Below are 17,441 nucleotides of genomic sequence, written 5' to 3'. Positions count from 1 at the left end.
CCGGGCGCGGTCGCCGAGCACGTCACGCCGCGGCCGGCCTACCAGCCCGCACGCACTGCTCGCCGCGCGTCTGTGGCCCCGCCCCGGCCCCGCCCCGCGACACCATCACCCAGCTCCAAGAGCGAATGAAAGAAGCACTGCCCGCCAGCGTTTTCTGGCAGTGCTGGCAGCGGCTTTGTCATCTGAGTTATTGAAAGTGGCGGCTGCCGTCCAAGTCAAGTAGGGCTGGACCTTGGAGATTATCCCAGATAGTCACGAGGCGGGCGAGGGGCTGAGGTGCCCTGCTCGTTGGCATTACCTCGCGGAATCCTCTGTGATCTGCCTGCCCTCGTTTTACAAATGGGGGAAACTGTAGTCCTAAGAGGCAAAGTGACTTGTGTGAAGTCACACAACCAGGTGTTGTGTTATCAGAGAGCTCTAACTACCCCAAAAGCCTGCTTTCATTAATAAGATTTATTAACACCGCAAGATAACCAAGGCACACTGTTCTGAGAAAAAAGGCAAGTTTCAGAACAATATGTATAATATGGTCCCAGTTTCTTAGGGGGCAGAAAAAAAGGTATGCGTATGTGCTTGTGTGTACATTTTTAAAATTCAGCAAGATTGAACACTAACCGCTTGTAGTTGTTTCCTCTAAGAGGTGAGACTCTGAGGGACTTTCACTTCCTATTTTTTATGGTTTTTTGTTTGACATTTTAATAAAGTGCATATATTTTTGTAAGCAGGGAAATAGTCAATATCTTTGAGCCTCACTTTCCACCTACCTTCCAGAGTAGTAATGAAAATGTATTTAGATAATGTATCAGTATGGAAAACGCTTAGCACAGTGAATACCCCATCAGTAAATTGCAAGGTGTGTTCCTTTCGCCTTCCCTCTAATGGTATGGCTTTGAGTATTTGTCAAAATACTACTCAGAATCATTACTGCCACTCTGCTCAGATCCTCCAATCCTACTGCATGGAAATTTAGCCCCAGAGGCGTTCTGATCTGCACTACAGAAACCTGAAAGGATAACAAAAAGCAAAACCCATGGCAAGACAAGGTAGAGACCTGTTCCACTCTGCCTGCTTTACCTGTCTCCAAAGGTGTAAGCATACCCCAGGCAAACAGCCTTGCCGCACAGGGCAGGAAAGAAGAGTCACCTCTGTGATTACTGAGGACCCAGGCAAATCCTAATTTGACTGGGATCTCAGATCTTCAAAAGTGAACTTGGGAAATCCTGACAAGCAGCCAATGCCCAAACCTCTGGCTACAGGAAAGTTGCAAATCAGATTCCCCTAAAGGCACTTGAAGCTGAAGCCATAGCTCTTACCTTCTGTACCTCCAACTGCCATGGCAATTTCTGGCCAGAGCCCATAAAACCAACTAAGACTGGTTTTCTGATCCACAAAATGCAGCTCCTCTGGGCCTTAGTAGGAGCTCTTTCCTTTACCAGGCATGCCTTCTTCCAGATACCCATATGGATACCTCATTTGAGCAAACACACAAAGGAGGCTGCACAGGTTTGCACTAATGTCACCTTCTCAGAAAGGTCTGATCATCCTGTACAAAAGAGCAGTTCTATACCTCCAGAATTCCTAGCCCCCTTGCCTTGCTCTGTCTTTCTCCATAGCACTTACACCATCCAACACACTAGATATTTTTCTTATTTATTGTCTGTCCCCCTCCCCCCTCAAAAATACAAGCTTCATGAGAACGGAGATTTTTGTCTGAATTGTTTGTTAATATATCCCCATTGCCTAAAGCAGAGTCTGGCTTATAGTACAGGCTCAATAAAAATTTAGTGAATTATAAATGAGGACAAATTCAGTGTGGACCCACCACATTCAAGCAGGACAGCCCAGTTAGAGGGAATGTAAACTCTTGGGTCACTCCAGTGTGTAGGCTCTGTGGGCTTCTGACCGGTTTCCTGTCCAAGGCATTCCTCTTCCCCCATCTTCCCTCCTTACCATTTTACTCTCTCTTTAAACAAATTTTGGAGACATTTAACTGAGTTGTCTTTATGTAACCGGAGAAGACACTAGATTCTCCAGCTCACTCATTAGCTCCAGCATGTCTGATTAAGCCTTTACTGCTTATGCTCCGGCGCCTGCTATGAAGGTAACAGGTAGACTGATGTTCGTTTAAGCAGGTGCTATTGGGGCCCACAGCAGTTCCATTATACAAAGAAAAGTATGAGGATGCCCACAGGGTGAACCACAAGTTATCTTTTCTTCCAATCTAATAACCTCTCTGCCCTTGAGGCTTCGAGTTGGGAGAGAAGGGAGGACAAGGAGCACGGGGATGGGACGAGGGGTAAACGTTTAAGGAATACCTACTAGATGCCAGGTACTGTGCTAGGAGTCAGGGACACAATTATATGCAAGACCAGGGTGTCTGCCCTCAGGACTAGCTCTGGCTGGTTGGAGGAGCCGGATGACTGAAGCACACACACTCTGGCTTCAGAGTGGAGGCTGGATTGGATGGAAACAGGGCTGGAAGGAAGATGGAGGTCAGCTAGGAGCCTGCGGCCCCCCAAGCAAGAGATGAGACTAGACTGGTGGCACTGGGGATGAAGGTTGCAGGGGCAGGGAGAGGATTGCAGAATTGTGGAGCAGTGCAATCAGCTCAACTTGGCGATTAATTAGCTAAGATGAGCGAGGAGCAGAGAGAGTAGGTGATTGGCAGGTTTCTAGCTTGGGCACCGGGGTGCATGATCCTGTCATTTGTGGGCAGAGAGAACTCTGGAAGAGGAGACCATGGGACATCCAGACACACTCTTGTTGCTAGAAGCTAAAACAAACGGGGACCCATAAACAGAAAGCAGTACTGGGACCTGAAACACGGCTATCCTAACCCCACCCTCGTGAAGGCTTCAGCTGTTACCTGTACACAGACGACTCCCAAATCTTACCTCCAACCCAGACCTTTCTCCTGAGCTGCTACCCAAATACCTGGGGACATTTCCACTTGGGTATCCTACAGGCGTCTCAAACTTAATTGTACCAGTTGCGTTCAGAAGCATTTTTGGAGACTCCGTTCAGAATGGTGAAGGAGGCTTTAGTCCTGCTACATTCGACTATATTGGGCTGACCAACAAGTTCATTCCGTTTTAAGTAAAAATAAAAGGCACATTTTTCCTTTTCACCAAGAACTTTATCGAACAACGTATTCATTAACTGAACGAACTTTTTGGCCAACCCAGCAGAACTCAGTTCCTGTTTCTCCAGCGTGTGATTGTGTCACCACCTGCATCAGAATTATTCAAGGTCTTGTTAAATTACAAACGCACGGGACCAACCCAGACCCACTCGATCAGAATTGCTTGGGATGGTGCCTGGGAATCTGCAGCTGGACCAAGTTCCAGGGGATTCTTTTTTTTTTTTGCGGTACGCAGACCTCTCACTGTTGTGGCCTCTCCCGTCGCAGAGCACAGGCTCCGGACGCGCAGGCCCAGCGGCCATGGCTCACGGGCCCAGCCGCTCCGCGACATGTGGGATCTTCCCGGCCCGGGGCACGAACCCGCGTCCCGAGCATCGGCAGGCGGACTCTCAACCACTGCGCCACCAGGGAAGCCCTCCAGGGGATTCTTAGGAACACATATGTCTGAGAGCAGGACAGAAGGGATCAGCTGCCAATTAACGGAGCTTCCATGAATAAATGACTATTTTAAGCTTAATAGTAGTAGTAATAACCATAATATTTGCAGCTGCAGAACACTTTTACATACCTTATTTCATTTGAACCTCTTGCAGCCCTATGAAGTCTTTTCCCCTCATCTTCGAAATAAAAAACTGAGATTCAGGGAGACTAAATGATTTATTCAAGGTCTCAAGTTGACGTTTCTGATTCCAAGTCCACCAGTGCTCACAGCAGCATCACTGAATCAGTCAACTTGTGAGACAGGACACGCGGCTGAATGAGGATGAATACACCCCACTTCTGAAGAGTATTGGAGCTCAGACTCACCATGCAGGGTCTCTTTAATGGCTGGAGCATTCTGCCTGGGGCAGGGATCAATCAGTTTAACCCTGGCTACCACAGATAACAGATCAGAGGTTTAAGAGCACCTGCAGCTCTCTAAGGTTCTGGGGTACTTTAGAATTTCACCTCTTGCCCTTACTTCTAATCTTGATGTTCTGGGCTGCCCTTTGTTTAACCTACAATTTCTGAGATTTCTTTTCACTCGATCCTTTGCCTGACTCTGCCTGTGATTGTTCCCTTGAACCCCTATCCTTTAAGACTCAATCTAGAGACTACATGGATGTCATGGTGCTTCAGGGGAAGAAGTTGGTGTTTCGCGGGACCCTGGTGCTGAGAACGCGGTCCGGTGGCCCCTGGCCTCTTCCTACCCACCCCTCCGCCCGCCTTCTCCCCCCCCCCAACTCTGGCAGGATGAGGCGTGCAGGGCGAAGGAGTACCTCCTGGCAACTATGGAAACTACGACTATGCTAATAGTGGGTATAGTGCCTGTGAAGAAGAAAATGAGAGACTCACGGAAAGTCTGAGAAACAAAGTACCTGCTATAAAATCTCTTTCCATTGAAATAGGCCATGAAGTTAAACATCAAAATAAATTATTAGCTGAAATGCATTCACAGTTTGATTCTACAACTGCATTTCTAGGGAAAACCATGGGAAAGCTGAAGATTTTATCCAGAGGGAGCCAAACAAAGCTGCTGTGCTATATGATGCTGTTTTCGTTGTTTGTCTTTTTTGGTCATTTATTGGATTATTAAACTGAGGTAATGCAAGTAACTGTGAGTTTGGTATTTGTTCCAGCTTAACGGCTTGGAGTACCACTTCAGTAAAAAATCAGCATCAGAACATTCCTAAATTTCAAATAATACTATGGCTTTTTCCATCAAAGATTACTGAATTTTACTTGTTTTATAAGTCACATTAGATAACACAGTGCTCTTTGAATACTGTTTCTTAATGATTCATTTTTTTGCCCCTGTTTTCAGGGGTATTGAGACGGTCCGAAGTCAGTCTGGCCGTAATAAGTTTTTTTCCTGTTTTTTGCTGTCAGGTTAAATAGCAGTATAATATCCTGTTGTTACCATAAATGTAGGTTTATGTTCCACATAAAGAAACTTAGTGGGAAAATAACAATGCCTGGAAAGTCTTGTGCTGAGCTCTTGAGAAAGTTTGTGATGGGTGGTAAGTGTATTTTCCTGAACTGTCATCCCGCCCTGATGATGTACTCTCCTTTCCTCCTTTATCTGGTTAAAATTGTAGGCTGATGCCTTTTTTTTCTTTCTTTTTTTTTTTTGGCGGTACGCGGGCCTCTCACTGTTGTGGCCTCTCCCGCTGCGGAGCACAGGCTCCGGACGCGCAGGCGCAGCGGCCGTGGCTCACGGGCCCAGCCGCTCCGCGGCACGTGGGATCTTCCCGGACCGGGGCACGAACCCGTGTCCTCTGCATCGGCAGGCGGACTCCCAACCACTGCGCCACCAGGGAAGCCCTAGGCTGATATCTTTTTACCTACAGTTTTCCTAATAATTTTTGATGATGTGACTCTTCTTCCGCCTCTGCCCAAAGACCTCATTCTTTAATAAAACTTGTTATTTGGGCATATTTCTAGTAAGGTTCAAAACAAATGTGTACCCGTATAGTTGTCATTTTATATTAACTTTATATATATACCATTGACTTGGCTTATAATAGTTTTATGATTTTAGCTACTTAGGCCATTTGGTTATCATTTACGACAGAATAATGTGAAGCTAAAGTAATTGCTAAGCTCTGAATGGAAATAAAATGTTCAAGAAAAGTAAAAAAAAAAAAAAAGATTCAACCTAGTCATCCCTGGCCCTCACCCCTCAGGTTGCACTTGGTATTTCCCTCTCTCTGTTCCCATGGCTTAGCACCCTGTTTCTGCTTATCACATTACTTTGTAACTATCTGTCTGTCTCATCTCCTTGATTATAAACTCCTGAGAGCAGAGAGTATGTCTGGCTGATCCTCCAATTCCTAGCATAGTCCCTTGAAAGGAGGTACTCAAGAGCTGTTTGTTGAATTAATGAATGAATGAAGCCCACCTGACTGTACCGCCTGGGACTCCAAGTTACATGCTCAGTAAGGAGCTTCCATCGCCACTGCCTTCAGCAGAGAAATCTTTTCTTACTGCGGTCAGTGCCATAGAAAGTTCTGAGCACTTCTGAAAACTGGAAGTGGCCCAGCCCTGCTAATAACCCTTAGCCTTGCCTCAGGGGGCAGGCTGTTTACACGTTAGCTCTCAGCCCATTGAAAATCGATGACATACAAATTAAAACAGATACCCTTTTCACTTACCAAATTTGCATTAAAACATCTACTGGCCAGTGTTGATAACATAAAATGAAGTGGGCGTTCTCACAAAGCTCCAGAATGAGCTATTATACTTTTCTAGGGATAGCATTGTAAATGATCACCGCCACCAACAACAACAAAAAATGTTCATACTCTTGAACCCAATGACTACGCTTCTAAAATTTCCCTTAAAGAAGTAATTTTAAAAAGACAAGATGTGGGCTTCCCTGGTGGCGCAGTGGTTGAGAGTCCGCCTGCCGATGCAGGAGACACGGGTTCGTGCCCTGGTTCGGGAAGATCCCACGTGCCGCGGAGCAACTAAGCCCGTGAGCCATGGCCGCTAGGCCTGCGTGTCCGGAGCCTGTGCTCCGCAACGGGAGAGGCCACAACAGTGAGAGGCCCGCATACCGCAAAAAAAAAAAAAAAAAAAAAAAAAAGACAAGATGCATGTAGAATGGGTTGTTTGTAAGAGCGCAAGTTATTTGTAATAATGAAAGCTATTTACAATAGTAGCAGCTGTAAGCACTCAGAGGCTACAGTGAAGTATTCTCCAAGAACTTAGGAATGAGGAAACTGCATTTCCCACTGAGTGCTGAACAGCAGAATCCACCCAAAATGGATCCAAAACCAAAGAGAAAGTCAGTGGAAGGAGAGAGAAAAGCTACCGGCTCACAGGACTTGATAGAGGGCATCAATTCACAAAATAAATACTGTGTCCATCAGAAGAGGTTTTGCACACAGACATGCAGAAATCAAGAGAGTGACCATGGGCAGAGCCCACTGAAGCCGTGTGCATCTCAGCCAGCAGATGTCCTGAGTTCTGTTCTATGACAAGACCATTCCCAAGATGAGAAGGAGGCACTAGACCACGAAAATGGGGCCATTAGAGGTAGTCCACCCTTTTCCTGGTTCCAAGCTCACCGGGGGACCATCTGATCACCCTGGCACCTGACCGCAGGAAGAGTTGTGGCATTCTGGTGTCTTTCTCCTGGTAAACCAAAAAGGAGTTTACAGTTATGTTAGCCTTCCAACACAGGACAAAGGGGATGTCGTTTACGCCAGTGCCACCATGCACACTCCCTGTGTGTGCGATGGTTGTATTTCTTACTGAACGACAAAAAGGGTGGCATTCTGATGTCTCCCTCAGGCCCCTGTGCAGTGAAGTTAACACAAATCAATCTTTCCGAAACTTCTCATCACTGGGCACGGCCAGAACAGTTCCAGCCGGCCTGTTCTTCACACCAACTGCACGTGCGGGCGTCTAATCATGATTTCTACAGGGAAAGAGAAATCTGAAACAACCAAAATGTTCAACATTAGGGAAAAGCTTAACTAAATTATGCTATACCCATCCCATGAAATGTAATGTTGTCATTTAAAATCTTTTTTGCAAAGCCTACTTTATTACTTAGAGAAATATTCACACTACATGTTAAAAATCTGTGATTCTGGGCTTCCCTGGTGGCGCAGTGGTTGAGAGTCCGCCTGCCGATGCAGGGGACACGGGTTCGTGCCCCGGTCCGGGAAGATCCCACATGCCGCGGAGCGGCTGGGCCCGTGAGCCACGGCCGCTGAGCCTGCGCGTCCGGAGCCTGCGCTCCGCAACGGGAGAGGCCACAACAGTGAGAGGCCCGCGTACCGCAAAAAAAAAAAAAAAAAAAAAAGTATGATTCAGGGGCTTCCCTGGTGGTCCAGTGGTTAGGACTCTGCCGTTTCACTGCAGGAGTCACGGATTCAGTCCCTGGTCTGAGAACTAAGATCCTGCAAGCTGCGTGCCATGGCCAAAAGAAAAAAAAAAAAATGTGATTCACACTTCACAAAAATTTTAGGCAGTTTCTTATAAATTAAACACACAATTACTACATGACCCAGTCATCAAGCTCTTGGACATCTGTCCCAGAGAAATGAAAACATATCTTCACATAAAAACTTGTACATGAGTGCTCATAGAGGCTTTATTTAATCGCCCAAAACTGGAAACAACCCAGATGTCCTTCAACTCTTTCTGGTAGAGGCTAAAATAAACAGGGACAACAGGCAACATGGCTGACCTACCTCACCTCCTCTAGTTAAACAAACTGGTACATCCATACCACAGAATAGTACTCAGCAATACAGAGAAGTGAATTAGTGATACACACTGGACAGATCTCAAGGAAATTATGCTGAGTGGAAAAAAACAATTCTAAAAGGTTTTATATATATATATATATATATATATATATATATATATATATATCTCAAAAGGCAGTTATGATTCATTTATATAACGTCTTTGAAAAGACAAAATTTAGACATGGAGAACAGATTAGTGGTTGCCAGGGGTCAGCAATGAGTGAGTGGGTATGAGAGTAAGGGGGTGTGATTATAAAAGGGCAAAATGAGAACTCCTTGTGGTACTAGAACTATTCTGGGTTTCACTGTGGTTGTGGATACATGAAACTACACACGTGATAAAACTGTAGAGAACTAAACACACACACACTCACAAATGTGTATAAGTAAAAGAGGGAAATCTGAATAATATCAGTGGATTATAAATGTCAATGTGCTGATTGTGATATTGTACTATAGTTTTTCCAAGATGTTACCACTGGGGAAAACTTGGTAGAGGGTACGTGGGATCTCTGTATTATTTCTTACAACTGCATGTCAATCTACAATTATCTCAAAATTAAAAGTTTAGTATATGTGCTGCCGAAGCGAGCACAAAATGAAAAGTTTAATTTTAAGTGCAATACAGAATTGTAGATGCAACATGATTGCCTTATATAATATTTTTGACCTATACGTACACACAAAATATTTACAATTATTGGCTTTAGGTAGTAGAGATGTTGGATTTTATGGATGATTTCTGACTTTGTCTATATACTTTTTAATATTTTTCAAATTCCCTACCATGAACAAGTATTAATTTTATTTTATAAATATAATGACTATCTTTAAATATACATGCTCATTTTTCATAACCATATCTTAGTGCCAACTCACACAAAGCTTTTATCAACGATCCACCCAAAACTTTTAAATATAAATTGATGCTAAACTAGGAATTGCCAATCCTATGCTTATACAATTCAGTTTTCAGAACAAAAGATAGGACCTTACACCTGAACTCTGATGATCAAGTTGTCCAGCTTCCTCAGCTGCAACATAAAGACCTTGGGTTAAGGTCTGGGACCCTGGGGTCCTTCCAGCCCTTACAGTCCATGGGCCTCATGCTGGTATAAGGCACCTGCTGCGAACCTTGGTCTGTCTGTTTAGAGATTATCTCTAAGATTATCCCAAAGACTGAAAGTGATCCACCTTCTCCCAGACCACATCTCTCCTTTTTTTATAAAATAAATTTTTAAATTTAAATTTTAATTTATTTTTGGCTGCGTTGGATCTTTGTTGCTCAACGCGGGCTTTCTCTAGCTGCTGAGAGCAGGGGCTACTCTTCGTTGCGGTGCGCGGGCTTCTCACTGCGGTGGCTTCGCTTGTTGCAGAGCATAGGCTCTAGGTGCGCTGGCTTCAGCAGTTGTGGCACGTGGGCTCAGTAGTTGTGGCTCGGGAGCTCTAGAGCACAGGCTCATTAGTTGTGGCGCACAGGCTTAGATGCTCCATGGCATGTGGGATCTTCCCAGACCAGGGCTCGAACCCGTGTCCCCTGCATTGGCAGGCGGATTTTTTTTTTTTTTTTTTTTTTTTGCTGTACTCGGGCCTCTCACTGTTGTGGCCTCTTCCGTTGCGGAGCACAGGCTCCGGACGCGCAGGCTCAGCGGCCATGGCTCACGGGCCCAGCTGCTCCACGGCATGTGGGATCTTCCCGGCCAGAGGCACGAACCCGTATCCCCTGCATCAGCAGGCGAACTCTCAACCACTGCGCCACCAGGGAAGCCCAGCAGGCGGATTTTTAACTACTGTGCCACCAGGGAAGTCCCATGATCATATCTCTTGAGGAGCAGCTCAAATTAGAGTGAGAACCTGCCTGCCTCCAGCCCTCTGCCTTCCACCCCACGTGGCAGCAAAGTCCCCATGTGCACAGGGCAGTAAACCACCAATAACGGCATGAGACTGCCAGCAACAGGAATCCATGAGTTTATGAGTCTATAAAATCATTCACTTTCACTGCTGGAACAATTCACGTCTCCTAGGTTAATAAGAAATGTGCCTTCACAAACATTGAGTTGAGGACAGCATGGGGGAATCCCATCTCTGTTGCCACTTTTCCTAAAAAAACAACTCCTTGCTCTCTGCTGTCCTGTTTCTACCTTCTGCAATAATTAGGGCAGCTTCCCCTGCCTGTCCCCCACACCTCTCTCAGCCCTCGTATAAATATATTCCGATTCTCTGAAGAACCCTGACTAATACACCTTGCAAAAGTTTTCTCCACTTTCAAATGAATTCACCATTCCTTTAAAGTTGTCTAACATAAGAAATATCATGCAGCCATGAAAACAAACGAGGTAGATCTCTATGTACAAATATGAACTCATTTCCAACTCATATTATTGAATGAAAACACCAAGTTGCAGATTGATGTATTTATGTAAAGTTCTTTCCTTCCAGAACTCACAAAACTATATTTTCCAAGGGAATATCTGTAGGTATGTAAACATCTAGCAAAGGATCCGGGAGCATCCATACCAAACAAATAACAGTAGTTAAATCGATAAAGGTGGAGAGAAGACCAAGGTGGGCTCAAATGTTTTCAGTTTTACAAGTGGAATGTGTATGCTTTGTATAATGAAACTTCATTTTATGTAGCAAGTGAATAAAGGAGTTGACCGATGATTTGATTTACAAGAACTGAACCTGCCTGACCCATGGTCTTCCTCATCCTTTCATTTCATCCTTCCAGCTCTCCAGGCTCAAAACCAGGGAGTCACCTTTGACTCCCCTCTTTCTGTGGCGTCCTCCCACCATCAACCCATCAGGATATTCTGTGGGCTTTGTCTTCAATATCTAGTGATTTCTAACCTCGTCCACCACCAGCTCTCATATTTTCTCACCTGTGTTATTGTAAGGGCTTAGCTCGCCTCCAGGCTTCCCGCATCACTTTTTCACTGCCTCTTCTTGATACGGCAGCCAGAGAGGTCCCAGGAAAGCCCTGCCCCCTGCCCTTCGCTCCTCTAACCTCATCTCTCACCATCCTCCTCCTCACTCACTCTCTCCCTCTGCTCCAGCCACGGGGATGCCTTGCTCTGCACTTGACACAACCCCGCCCAAGGGGTTTTGCATTTGCTATGCCCTCTACCTATATGAAGTGGACCGCCTCCCCCTGTACTCCCCATCTCCCTCCCCTGCTTTATTTTCCTTCTTAGCATTTATCATATCACCATCTTTTTAGGAACGAAATAAAGGAAGTTGTTTTTTGAGGGTAAGAGGATGTGACCAATATAAAAATCAAAAGCTTATCTGGAACTTCCCTGGTGGCGCAGTGGTTGAGAATCTGCCTGCCAATGCAGGGGACATGGGTTCGATCCCTGGTCCAGGAAGATCTCACATGTCGCGGAGCAACAAAGCCCATGCGCCGCAACTGCTGAGCCTGCGCGCCACAACTACTGAAGCCCACACGCCTAGAGCCCATGTTCCGCAACAAGAGAAGCCCCTGCACAGCAACGAAGAGTAGCCCCCGCTCGCCACAACTAGAGAAAGCGTGCGCACAGCAACGAAGACCCAATGCAGCCATGAATAAATTTATTTTTAAAAAAAAGCTTATCTGGCTTTAACTGACTCTGCTTTCTCTGCTTGTCAAATGGGAGTTGGATTTTATTTGTACATTTTCTACTGGGCCCTATCTGCCCATGAAATCCTTATACAGGGGGAAGCTATGGGACAGATTTCTTAAGTGTCCCAGTGGGATAACTCTAATCATGGTGGAGTAATGCTCCATGCTGACTTCTTTCCCTTCTGCTTCATGTGTACCACAAAACAGTCATCGCACTCAATAGTGAGCCCAGCATTTAGCAAAAAGCAGCTCTGGAAGCCCACTTAACCATCTTCCTACTGGTCCAGGTCCTTCAATATTTTGATTTCCAAAAATCCAGGGAACTCCTTTCCCATGAGTATCCTCAGGTCCTCCTTTGTAAAGTAGACTTTATCCCCAGCAAATCTGTGAAACGTGAGCAACATGGTTTCCATGGCATGTTTCATTTGACATGGCATTTCAGTGAGGTCTGTTCAAACCTTAGCAGAAGGTGTGGAGGGGTCTGGTGGTGGACGAGGTTAGAAATCACTAGATATTGAAGACAAAGCCCACAGAATATCCTGATGGGTTGATGGTGGGAGGACGCCACAGAAAGAGGGGAGTCAAGGGTGACTCCCTGGTTTTGAGCCTGGAGAGCTGAAAGGATGAAATGAAAGGATGAGGAAGACCATGGGTCGGGCAGGTTCAGTTCTTGTAAATCAAATCATTGGTCAACTCCTTTATTCACTTGGTAGCTGGGATGTGGTCTTAGTTTATCACCTTCTAATATACTATAAACACATTTGTCTTTTTTAAAATTTTCCCAGCACTAGAATTAAAATTCAACAAGGATCAGCATTTATGTCTGTTTTGTTCATGGTCATATCTCCAGCACCTAAAACAATGTTTGGCACATAGTGAACATGCAATAAATATTTCTTTAATGGGGAATTCCCTGGTTAGGAATTCCAGTGGTTAGGGCACCATGCTTCTGCTGCAGAGGGTGCAGATTTGATCCCTGGTCAGGGAACTAAGATCCCGCATGCCATGCAGTGTGGCCAAAAAAAAAAAAAAATATTGAATGAGTAAAGAATATATTTGACCACAAAGTTTCATGAGTTACATTATAATCATGGGAAAAAAACCAAAATGAGACCACATTGATTAGCTTTTGAATTTTGAGTAAATCACTTAGCCTCTTTTTTTTTTCAGTTGTGGTCAAAACACACACACACACACACACACACACACATAAAATGAGATTTACCCTCAACAAATTCATAAGTGTACAGTACCATATTATTAACTATATGCACAATGTTGTACAGGGATTTCTAGAAATTTTTCATCCGTGACTGAAACTCTATACCCATTAAACAGCAATTCCCCATTTCCCTCTGGCAACTCCCCCAGCCCCTGGCAACCACCACTCTACTCTGTTTCTATGAGGTTGATTACTCTAGATACCTCATATAAGTAGAATCATGCAGTATTTCTCATTCTGTGACTGGTTTGTTTCACTTAGCATAATGTCCTCAAGGTTTATCCATCTTTTTTATGACTGAATGATATTCCATTGTATGTATATACCACATTTTCTTTGTTCATTCATCTGTCGATGGACATTTAGGTTGCTTCTATCTCTTGGCTATTGTGCATAATGCTGAAATGAACATGCGTGCCGACATCTTTTTAAGATCCTGCTTTCAGTTCTTTCAGATAAATACCTAGAAGTGGGATTGCTGGATCATATGTTAGTTCTATTTTTAATTTTTTTAGGAACCTCCATACTGTTTTCCCTAATAGTTGCACCATTTTACATTCCCAGAAACAGTGCACAGGGTTCCAATTTCTCTACATCCTTGCCAGACTTTGTTTGTTTGATAATGGCCATCCTAACAGGTATGATGTGATATCTCATTGTGGTTTTGGTTTGCATTTCCCTGATGATTAGTGGTGCTGAGCACCTTTTCATATAGCTGTTGGCCATTTGTATGTCTTCTTTTCAAAAACCTCAGTTCAAGTCCTTTGCCCATTTATTAAAAAGGTTATTTGCTTTTTTGTTGTTGGGTAGTAGGAGTTCCTTACATATTTTGGATATTATCCCTTATGAGACATAAGATTTGCAAATACTTTCTCCCATTCTCTGGTGTGCATTTTTACCCTGTTGAGTGTTTCCTTTGCTGTGCAGAAGGCTTTTAGTTTGATGTCTATTTTGGCTTTCGTTGCCTGTTCTTTCAGTGTCATATCCATGAAATCATTGCCAAAACCAATGTTATGAAGATTTTCCCATATGTCTTCTTCTAGGAATTTTATAGTTTCAAGCCTCAACTTTCTATATCAGTATTTGTATAGCTCTTTCTACATTTCAAAACACTTTCATATACATTAAACCCTTAAAACAGAAACCCCAGAAGGAGGTCCCTTGGTGCTGAGTCATGATGACAGGCCCTGAGCCTGTGGGAGTTTTACTCTGGAGGTCCGGGGAGGATGGGTACTCTCACCCGGGGACATGTCTTGGTAGTCATATATCTGCCCTTCTACAGCAGAAAGTGCCCAGCCATGCTGACCCAGCAATACCTGCTCCCCATAAAGGAGCCTACTATATTCCCAGCCTCTCCTGGAAGCCAGAATCTGGCCTTGTGCAAAGGAAATGGAGGGCAAAAGCCCATCTTAGATTGCATCCAAGGTTCCTCTTAGCAGAAGTGCTGGGAGCTCATAACTGGAGTCAGAGAATGTACCTCTCCATGGATCTCTGCCTTCCTCATCCCTCCCTATAAGCTACTGTCCACAGACCTCAGTTCACAGCTGAGGGTCTTTTGCTCTGAAACTTACAGAATCGTGCAAATTTCTCTCTGGTGAAAGATAGTTAATATTCCTTTCACTAAATGCCACCCAAGGAGGAGTGGTGAGCAGAAGACCAGAGAGAACTTTAGGTGTTTAAACCTGAGGCAGGTCACTGCCCTTCTCTGAGCTGGCTTCCCCAACTATAAAATGAGCAAGAGAAGACTCTTCACAAGGTCATCCAAAAGGATTAGGGACATAGTAGGTGCTCAATACACGATCCATTATTCTTATTTTGTTTGGAGGAGATAGAATCTGAGACCCCTTGCTCTTCATCACATGAAATGGACGGAAAACAAAGTTGATGTAAATAATCAATAAACAATTTATAATAAGGGATAGAGCAGAGTTTCATGTGAGCCGAAATGAGGACCGTACGCAGGAGACACAGATTCAAAAAGCACTTGAATTGTGTCCACCGGACCACAAAATGAAGGAGGCTTCTATATACAAAACCCATAAAATTACGTAAGTTGTTTGCCAAGAGTTAGGATTGGAGCTGGCACGAAGTAAGGGTGCTTGTTAAGCACGGATTGGATGGGGCCCCAAATGGTTGCATAGTTACAAGGGGAGACCCTGAGACCATAAGGTTGCAACTGGCAGCTGTTAGCAGATATCGTTTTGAAAACAGCTGATGACGTCCTTGAGTTTGAGATAGTTCAGAAAATTCAGGAGTTGATGCAAGAATGTGTCTGAAACCACATCCACAATGGCCACCCAGCTCCATTGGAGACGCCTGAACCACAGTTCCTCCATTTTTATTTTTAAATGATCTTAAGTACGTCATCCCCAACAATGGAGAACAAGTGAAAAAGGCTGTTTCTCCAACCAGAAAGTTAAGGCCGAGGACACAGGTGGCCATACTGGGTTGGCATTAATGCAAGAATGTTAGCTCCCCGTTGGGACAGGTGTGGAGCTGGATCTGAGGGGAGGAAGTGCTCTCAGACTGGTGGAGGGCAGGGGTATTTCAGGGTGGAATCTATGCTACTTAGGGGACTGGCATTGGGGACAGGATCTAGGTTACCATGAGGAGGCATGTACAGGGCAGGATCTCTGGTACTGGGAGGGAGGGGTCAGGGTCAGAAGGGGATGGGGTGTGCTTGGCTGTTGCCGTGGAGAACTCTGGTTGTATCCAAAGCTGGTGAGAGGCCACCCGGAGGTCCCAGGGTTCATGAGCAGAGCCTCCTGCCTCACAGCTGCAGGGAAGGTTGACTGAAGTGGACCAGAGATCTTCATTTTCTATCAAGAAATCAGGCTGCGGCAGGTAAGGAACCTTCTTAGCAACACCCACCCCAGGACTGCTTTTCTTCTAGGTGCAGATCTGCTCCCAGTGGGCCTCATGCAGTGAGACAGATGAGTGTGGGGAGGTGGTTGATTGGGGGAGGGGGTGACTAGATGAAGGCCAGGCAGGTTGGTTCCTGGACCTCTGTGTGCCCTCTCGGTGCAAACGTAAGGCTCTCCAAGACAGAGGTACACAGACTTCTGAATGCCCTCTGCTCCCAGGGGGTCTCAGCAACTCTGAGGCTGGTGGTGGGAGGCAAGGAGCGGGGCCAGGGAAGAGAAACCAGGGAGTGGGGGAGGGGAGAAAAGCCGTTCCTCGGGGACCCTCCGTGACCCTGGGTCATGGACAGCCTCGACCTAGGCAGAATTTGATTTTAATGGGTCACGGACAGCCTCGACCTAGGCAGAATTTGATTTTAAAATGAACATTTTACATTGACCTTGAAAAGGAGAAGGAGAATTTGCTCCTACTGGGTACTTTCCATGTGGCAGTTTCTTTCTACATAACACAACGTTTAATTTAATGTTCCACCAAAACCCGAAGTTGAATTTCGGGAGTGCCCGCTGTGTGCCCGGCACCCTATTTGTCTGCTTTAGGTAGAACTCATTTATGACCCTCACGGTCACTTTGAGGTGCATCCTGGATCAGAATCCCGATCTGAGTGCCACCAGGCCCAGGTTGCTTCAGCGAGGCTGCGTGACCTCGGGTTCACCCTTGCTCCGGGGTGAAGCAGCTTGCCCCAGGTCAGAGAGCAGCAAAGGGCACCTGGCCTGGCTGCTGCTTCCTAGGGTAAAACTGAAGGCATGGGAACACCACATCCTGAAACATTCAGGGGTGCAAGAATTCAAGGAAAAAGAAACCTAGACACATGAGTCTATCTGTATTAGGGGGAAAATGAAGAATATGTTTCCTCTTGTCTCAAAGAGACAGCACCTTTCCTCCTTGCTTTTTTTTTATGGTATGTGGGCCTCTCACTGTTGTGCCCTCTCCCATTGCAGAGCACAGGCTCCGGACGCGCAGGCTCAGCGGCCATGGCTCACGGGCCCAGCCGCTCCGCGGCATGTGGGATTTTCCGGGGTCACGAACCCGTGTCCCCTGCATCGGCAGGCGGACTCTCAACCACTGCGCCACCAGGGAAGCCCTCTTCTTGCTATTTTGATCCCACCTTTTAAAGGCCTTTTCTGCCCAGCCCCTCTTAAGCCCCACCCCCATTTCTTCTTCCCTAGTTTAAAACATCATTCCCGGGTTCCCCCTTTTATGCGTCTATTTCCTCACACCTGCATGCTCTCATCTTTTCCCCTGAGACAGGGAGCCTCTGCTCTAGACCCTTTATTGACCTACTCTTCTCTTAAGTCTCAGGATAACCCA

The 17,441-nt window shown here is 45.5% G+C and overlaps 2 pseudogenes; one reads left to right on the top strand and one right to left on the bottom strand.

Annotated features, from left to right (window-relative positions):
* Positions 1-4,240: 4,240 nt before the first annotated feature.
* On the top strand, positions 4,241-4,728 carry LOC131762985 (BET1 homolog; annotated as a pseudogene).
* A 7,404-nt stretch (positions 4,729-12,132) lies between these two features.
* On the bottom strand, positions 12,133-12,426 carry LOC131762984 (protein S100-A10 pseudogene; annotated as a pseudogene).
* Positions 12,427-17,441: the final 5,015 nt, after the last annotated feature.

Source organism: Kogia breviceps, chromosome 9, assembly GCF_026419965.1.
Source record: "Kogia breviceps isolate mKogBre1 chromosome 9, mKogBre1 haplotype 1, whole genome shotgun sequence".
Taxonomy (NCBI): domain Eukaryota; kingdom Metazoa; phylum Chordata; class Mammalia; order Artiodactyla; family Physeteridae; genus Kogia; species Kogia breviceps.
The sequence above is the reverse complement of the archived record's forward strand: the minus strand, read 5'-3'. Positions and strand labels throughout refer to the sequence as shown.